The sequence below is a fragment of the Elephantulus edwardii genome, unplaced genomic scaffold, assembly GCF_000299155.1.
Source record: "Elephantulus edwardii isolate Elephantulus edwardi_28Jun2011 unplaced genomic scaffold, EleEdw1.0 scaffold00022, whole genome shotgun sequence".
Lineage (NCBI taxonomy): Eukaryota > Metazoa > Chordata > Mammalia > Macroscelidea > Macroscelididae > Elephantulus > Elephantulus edwardii.
In genome coordinates, this window is record NW_006399772.1 from 9,121,873 (window position 1) to 9,130,747 (window position 8,875).

Consider the following 8,875-nt stretch of genomic DNA (forward strand, 5'->3'; position numbering starts at 1 on the left):
ATGAGTCCAAAAATTATGGAAAAGTAAAAGAAAAGATTCTTTCATTGTTTTACAAACCCTCCCCCATTATATTGTTGTTAAATGCTGTCAAGTTGAGTACGACTCATAGCAGTCTTATGAACAACAGATCTGAACCCTGTCCTATCCCATGCCATCTTCTCCATTTCTGACATACTTGATACCATTCATGTAGACTGATCTAGCTCAACGGAGATCTTCCTCTCTTTCACTGATCCTACCCCCTTGCCAGCATAATATCCTTTTCTAAGGGATAGCCTCTCCTAGCAACATGTCCAAAGTATGAGAGCTAAAGCTTTGCCATCCTTGCTTCCAAGGAGCCTCCAGCTGCACCTTTTCTGAGATACACCTATTTCTTCTTTTGGCAGCCCATGGGATATTCAGTACTTTTCTCCAACATCACAACTCAATGGCAATGATTCTTCTTCTATCTTCCTTACTCATGATCCAGCTCTCAGAAGCATAGCAAGTTATTGAAAAGACTATGGCCTGAATCAGGTGCACCTTAGTCTTCAACTGAAATCCTTAGTCTTCAACTGAAATCATTGTTCTTTAGTATTTTGGAGAGGTCCCTGACAGTGGACTTGCCCAAAGCACTATGTCACCTTATCTCCTGACTGCTGGTCAAAGGTGTTGATTATGAAACCAAGCAAGATTAAATCATTAACAGTTCCATGTGGGAAGCGAGGAAAGTCACACCATTTTTATATTGCAAGAATAATTATATTATGGGTAATAGAGCACAGAGGAACAATGTAAAATACATTATGTCTTGTTTTCATATACCAATTTGTGAGAGAGACAGTAAGAAGAAAATTAACAAGAGCAATGAAGCAAAACTACTCTCTTTATGGGCCTTTAAGTCCTCACAGTTTTTGCACCTGCCCAGCATCACTGTGGGGAAAATCAGCTTCTATCCTTCATTACCAGAGTATTCCTGGTCACGTGGTTTGGCTCAGGTTCAGCCAATTAGAGTATTTGCTCTCTGAGTGGGTGCAAATGGTTATGCACTTGGCTACTAACTGCGTGATTGGTGGGTTGAAACGACTTAGAAGTGGCTTAAAAGAAAGATCTAATCTCTTGCTTGAAAACCGTAAGAAGCAGTTCTACGACTGAAGTTACCATGAGTTGTAATCAATTTAACAGTAAGTAGTTTGGGTTTTTTGGTTGTTTGGTATACACTCCCCCTGAGGATTTCCCATGCTCCTGGCTGACCTTATGCCAACTTGAGTTACCAAATCAGCCAGGGGGAGAGGGAGAGGGGAAAGACAAAGAAATTAGAAAATTTAGTATTCAAGTCCAACATTATTAGTTTCCTTGTCTTTCTCAATTATTGGACTTATGAAAACAAGACCTGTATCTCCTACTAATGGATCTTCAGGAAAGATAGCCCAGAATTCAGTAAATATGTCAGTAAAGCACTGAATAAATGAATGATTGTGATAGGGCATATGGAGATTTGTTGTTGTTAAAGTGCTCATAGTGGCCCTATGAACAAAAGATCTGAACCTTGTTCTATAACTATCATCATTTTTCTAATGTTCATAGAGTTTCCAAAGGCATGTTGTGTAGGAAGTGGATGCCAATCCTGCTTCCAAGTCTGTCTTAATCTGGGAGCTCTACTGAACACTGTTCACAATGGGTAACCATTATGACATTTGACACACTAGTGGCACAGTGTTTAATATCACAGCAACCCCAAGTTATCACAGTACAGCAAACTGACAGACAACTGCTATACCGCTTAGAAGAACATTCTTCCCAAACACAATAAACAACAGCCAACTTTTAAATACAAAGGCCTGCCCACCAGATCCTGATTGACTTAAACAAGGGGCTTCCAGGCTAAATCCAGGCAACCAATGAGCTCACACACGATTGTGAATGAAGTAAAAAACAATTTACATCCAACTTTCAACTAAAACAAGAGAACCTACCTTCTAGAATCCAACTGCTTCACATATGAGGTTCCAAACTAGGCACTGAAATATTTAACATGAGTAATTCATTGCTTCGTGGTACTAGAGATATTGTAGCTGATGTTAGATGGATCTTGGCTGAAAGCAGGGAATACCAGAAGAGTGTCTATCTGTGTTTCATTGACTATGCAAAGGCATTTGACTGTGTAGATCATAACAAACTGTGGCTGACTCTGAGAAGAATGGGAATCCCAGAACACTTGATCGTTCTAATGCGAAACTTATACTTGGACCAGGAGGCAGTGGTCAGAACAGAGCAAGGGAACACTGCATGGTTCAAAATTGGGAAGGGCGTATGCCAGGGATGCATCCTATCTCCATACCTTTTCAACCTATATGCAGAACAGATTATCCGGGAGGCTGGGCTCTATGAGGAGAAATGTGGGGTCAAGATTGGTGGACGATTTATCAACAATCTGCGTTATGCGGATGACACAACCCTGCTTGCTGAAACTGAGGAGGACCTGAAGCGCCTGCTGCAGAGTGTCAAGGACTGCAGCCTACAATATGGATTGAGGCTCAATGTCAAGAAGACAAAGATTCTCACCACTGGACCAATTGGCAGCATCAGGATGGATGGTGAAGAGATTGGGATTATACACAGCTTTAGTTTGCTTGGCTCCCTAGTCAACAGTCTTGGCACCAGCAGCCAGGAAATTAAAAGGCGCATGCCATGGGAGAGTCTGCTGTTAGGGACCTCTCCAAAGTGCTGAAGAGCAGTGGTGTCTCTCTGGAGACTAAGGTGCGTCTGATACAGGCCATGGTCTTCGCAATCACCTGTTATGCATCAGAGAGTTGGACAATGACCAAGGAGGATAGAAGGAGAGTTGATGCCTTTGAGCTGTGGTGCTGGAGAAGAGTATTGAGAATACCATGGACTTCTAGGAAAACAAACAGATTTGTCCTGGAGAGGGTTAAACCGGGTGGCTCCTTGGAGGCAAGGATTCTGAGGCTCCGTCTAACTTACTTTGGACATGTTGTGAGGAGAGACCGGTCCTTAGAGACGAACATCATGCTTGGGAGAGTGGAGGGACGGCGCAGGAGAGGAAGGCCCTCTATGAGGTGGATTGATTCAGTGACTGGAATAATTGGGATGGGAGTGTCAGAGACAGTGCGATTGGCACAGGACAGAGCGGAGTTTAGGGCTGTTGTACATAGGGTCGCTATGAGTCGCAGGCGACTCGACGGCACATAACAACAACAACAACAATTCATTGCTTTGGATTAAAGTATTGACTCTCCAAGCATTCTTAAGAAATACAAATACCTACAGGAAATAGCATGGTTAGTTGTCAAACAACAATTCTCATTTTTTGACAGTTAACAGAACTCTACAAATTGGCTTTTAGAGAACACATTTATTGTAATGAGAGAGGCATGAATGTGTAGTCAATTTGGAAAAACAGTTTGGCGTTAATTGTTAAAATTGAACATTCACATATGTATGACCCAAAGATTTCGTTTCTAGATAACTCAAAGGAAACTTGCTGATGTCTAACAGGAGATATTTAGAGGAACATTCATAGCAAACACTTTTAAAAAACCCTATTGTCCATTAACATGAAAGTGGATGGATACATGATTGATATGTGGCAATGAAAATAAAATAAGCTACACTAATTCACAATATTGTAGATAAACCTTGGTAGTATAACATTGCATGATGACAGTGAATCTCCCAAATTTATAAAACACATTTTGTAGTGCAAAGGTAATGGATATTAATGTATTTTTTAAATATATATTTTATATATCTATAAGCATCAAGTTGATGACAGTTTATAGCAACCTTCCATTGGGTTTCTGAAGCTGTAAATCTTTATAGGCTGCAGCTGCATCATTTTCCCAGTGAGTGGCTGGGAGATTCAAACTGCTGACCTTCCAGTTAGCAGCCCAAAACATGTGTAACAATTATGCCACCAGGACTCCTTTTATAGGTATGCAAGAAAACAAGTTGAATAAGGAAGTTAAAGAACTATGGATGATGGTTAGGTTGCACTGGGGGCATGTGGAGAATGGAATGGGGATCATATGGTCAGACCTAAGTTGTATCAAGATTCTGGTTTTCATTTTGGATGGTTGGTTCACAAGTGCATATTACATTATCAGAAATCACTAAATGACTAAGTAAAAACAAACCCAGAAAGCCTAAGTTTCCTGGGAAGCCATCTGAGACAAGGATTAAGTACTGATTGTAAAATGCTGGTTGTGGAGCAGAGAGCATGAGAAAGGCTCAGGAGGAGGGTCAGCAACAGCCTTAGTTAGCAAGCCTCACAAAGAGGCCTGAACAGACAGAACAGGTAAGCAGCAGGTGTGTCTCTTCTGCCATTTGCCTCAGGTAGGATCTTCAGAGAAATTGTGTGTTAAAGTCATCCTTGTGAAGGAGGAGACAGAGGAAATCCATCACTTCAACTCTAATAGGTACATACTTCTCCTGGCACTGATTTTTAAGATGCCTATCTGACTGCTTTTGGTGACAGAAAGGAAAACCTGGGTGAGTCCTGATGGTGCCAAGATTAAGTGCTTGGTTTCTAATCAAAAGGTTGGTGGTTCCAACCCAGCTAGTGAGTTTTTGGTAGAAAGTCCTAGCCATCTTTTTCTGTAAAGATTATAGCCAAGCAAATATTATGAGAAAATTCTACTCTGTCACATGGCATCACTGTGCATAAGAATCAACTTGAATATAGTCAACAACAACTAAGAAAACGAGGTCTGTGTATGTGTTAAGTCTGTAAGTGAAAGGAGAAGCCACTGAGTTTTGCTCAGGGTACGTGGCTGCTTTTCCTAGCTATCTGGCAATAGCAGAGGGAAGGTTCTGGCTCTATGTAAGATGATTGGCTGTGATGGCAACTGAGCAAAAGCTAGTGTCTCAGGGCCCAACAGTGGCTCTAGGGAACTCTCAGTAGGATGTATCCCATGGCAGTAGGACCCAGAGATTTAGATACAAGTTTGAATCTTTGTGTGAACGTGGATAAGTTCCTTAACTTACCTAAACCTCATACAAACCACTGTCATTGAGTGCATTTTGACTTAGTGACCCAATTGGGTAGAGTAGCACTATCCCATAGGATTTCCAAAGCTGCAAATCTTTACAGTAGCAGACTGTCAAATCATTCTCTCATGAGGCAGCTGGTGGTTTCAAACCTCTGATCTTTTGGTTTGCAGCTAAGCACTTAACCACTACCCCATCAGAGTCCATCAAGCTTCTTATAGAACATGAGACTAGTCAACCTTGCAGGGTTGTTGTGAAGACTAAAAGGAGAGAATGGGTAAAAAGAGCAATGATAGTGTGGGGACAGCCACATCTGACCTTCTGCTAACTCCACAAAGGGGACCGTCCCCGTCAACAACATCTACAGCACAAAACCAAGTCTTAGGAAGTCAGATATGTCCTCAACAATCCTGTACCTCTTTCTGCTAATTCCAACACCAATCTTACTACTCTATTGGATCCAAAATCTGTTACAATAGTTCACAGAGCACACAAAACCATATTTACAATTATGGTGTTTATTAGGGAAGTAAAAATGCTGGTAGTAGAATACACTCTCTAAGTCAGAGCCACTTCCAAAATGTACTCACAGGCACCTCAGTCTTCTGGCTTCAGGCCAGTGTTATAAAGCTTTTAGTACTGCCAATTATGGCTCGCTCCCCTTATCCTTCAACAAACTCCTAGCTCTGGTTCCATGGTGTACCAGTCTAAAAGTCAACTCTGTGTCGTTTGAGGGTCTCTGGTTCTCTGCTGTTGCTACTTCTACTCTCCTGCAGGTATGGCTCATGCAAGAATGTCTGCCCCCCCCAAGGACACACAGTGCAATCCTCCTGCTTCTTTGCTGGTGGTGACATTCCCAAAATCTGCACTGAATCTCTTCAATTTAGGAGCAAGACTAATCAATCCCCTTGTGGATATGCTAACATACTTTATTCACATATTCCTGCTTATCCACATGGCAAAGTCAATTGCTAGGAAAGACATTTTGCACAATGACACCATGTTGAGTATGTAAAATGACCAGTTATTAAGTTTTTGAAAAAGGCTAGCTCATTTTCCTTGTTTTCTCATCTTCTCACTCCTGCTTTTGAACCAAAGACACTGGGGACATGTGTTAGTTGAATGAGAGAAGACAAATTTATTCTCACCCCAATGTTGCTAGTCCTGAGAGTTTACCCCTCTCCTCTATGCTCTTGGTTTGAAAGGACTTTGGGTTTAAAGAGGTCTCCCAAACAAATATGGGAGCCCTAAATATGCAAGTCATTTGCCACAACGTGATAATCTTCAGAAATTTGTCCAGTAGTTAACATTGATTGGCAACAGGCCTCGCACCTGCAAAATCAAGTCATAGTTTGCCAATCTGACAGGAGTTGGACATAGAAATCTAAGGCAAGAGAAAACGGTTTTCACTTAATTTTAGGGATGTGTTTGCTTCTTACGGTTGCTGGCACGACCACTGACTGGCTGGCTGAGTGGGCAGGGCAGACCTTTTAGCAACTGATAAACATCACTTTATTCCAGAATTTTAGTTTTTGTCACCTAACAATGTTGCTTTCTTGATATGCCTGTCTTAAACATGTAAGCATCCTGTGTCTTTCATAACATTGTCACAGGTACTTGTGTTTGAATACTTACCAGAGACAAAAATAAGTTCACATTGCTATTTTGCTGGTGAAATGTAATATTGCTTAAGTAGAAGTTTTAATTTTGTAAGATTTAAATAAGCAATTTAATTTTCCCCTCTTGTGCTTAATGTATTTTCCAATTGGAAGCATACTGTTATAATTAATAAAGAGTAGTAATTTGGTTATGTGAATATATTCCTTAACTTCCCTTACATAAAATAAAACAATAGTAGTTACATGGGGCAGGGGAATTCTCCTTATCAATGCATAGTTTATACAACCCCAAATTCCAAGGTGTTCCTCCTCCTCGGGGTCACTGTGAGGATAGAAAACATTCCTAGTCACTAAATCGCCTCTCTTCTCCTTGAGTTAATCTCAAGGCCTCTGCAAACATGTAAAAAATCCTGGAGGAGTGGCACGCCTGCACACTTTTCACAACCTTTCTTTGGCCTCCCTTTCTGGCTCACTTACTAAATCCACAGAATCAGTTGGCCCAAATTTTTAGTAGGCAGTGATCAAGGTTGTAGAAAGTTATTGAAAGATTTTTGCGCCACTGACTCTAAGTCCATACATACTCATTCATTACACTTCACAAATAATGCATTTCAGTACCTTCCCCCAAAGTGTGTGTGCCCACTTCATGTCTCTGTTGATAATCATGTCACACTTGATAATTCTTGAAATATTTCAAAGTTATTCATAATTTTACTGCACACACTTAATAGATTACAGTCCAATATAAACATAACTTTGATAAGCATTAGGAAACAAAAAAGTCATGTGACTCATTTTGTTGTTATATTCCTTTTGTTGTGGTGGTCTGGAACTGAACTCAAAATATCTCTTTAAGTATTCAAGTTAAGAAATGTCTTTTGTCTGTTTCCTGTAATACCTTCTGGGTCCCTAAGAACGACTCGTGGAATTCTACTTTTGGAACTTGCTTCCAGGGTTTTAAAATAGTTCTTTCTGGTTCAGTCCTGGCTGAATAGCAAAATCAGGACAGAGTAGAATTTTTAAAATGTGGGTGCCTGGAACAGTAACTAAATAGGAAAAAAATATGGATTGACACCCTGCTAGACATGAAATTTCCTCTCAGAAAACAAAGACTGCATACACATTTCATAACAACTGAGTCAGTTACTTAACAGTCAGAAACAACATCACACTCAAAGATGGCAGCCCTCCATGCCATTTTGATATGCCACTCTTCACAGTTCTGACAAAAATCCAGTCTTCTGCATCTGGCTTTTAGAAAGACTCTGTTTCTTCTGAGTCTCCCATTTTAGGGTTTTGATTTGTCATTTTCCCCATTCTGGTTATCATTCCAGGTAATCACATTTTGCAAATTCCGGTCCATCCTGGTTTCAGTTTGTCAGCCTTACTGAACTGACACAACGTTGTTCAAAGCCCTGCTTATTTCTAAATATTTCTTTCATAAATACTTTGATTGTTCCTGAAGGATGAGTGTACTAATGGAACAGTATTATAAACTATCTCAAATCAGCTCTATCTTAAACGGAGATGGCAGACAGAGGTCTTTCCCAAGCAGTCTGTGTTGGGAGAGACCTTATGGAAGCTGAGGGACAGAGAAGGCAGCAGGACATGCAAAGAGGTAGCCCAGGACTCATACAGCTTCCACTTGGTACTCGTTGTCATGGTCCTGCTTACAGGTACAAAATAATATTGTGGCCAAGATTTCTCCCTCTTCTACTGGTATAGTTGCTCTTGCTTTATCATTTTCAAATTTGTGTTGTTAGTTGCTGTCTAGCCATTTCTAATTCATGGCAAATCCCTATGTGCCAGACGAGAACTGTACCTCAGAAGGTTTAAGGTCCTGGCCTTTTGGAAATGGATCACCAGGCCCATCTTTCAGGGCACATGTGAGTGGCTTGGAACGGCTAACCTTTCAGCTGGTAGTTGAGTGTCTAACCATCTGTGTCACCCAGGAATGCTTTTTATTTATGGTAGCAATGAAATTAGAGTATAAGTGAAGAAGTCCTCAGGTGTTGAGAAACACATAAGAAATAAGGTAGTGGGAGAGTATCACCCAAAATGTTAAAAAGAAAATCTTGAGAGCCAAAGGGGAATAGGAGCCTCCAGGGAAGAAATACCAGCCGTGGTATTCCTTCCGTTCTCTTTCAGACCCTGCACTATTGGGCCATCTTTTGTGAAGGTCATCTCTTATAAAAGTCAGTAACATTGAGGTTGAGATGTTTCCGAGGCATTATGAGATTATATTGTCAGTAAACAGCAGTTGCTGA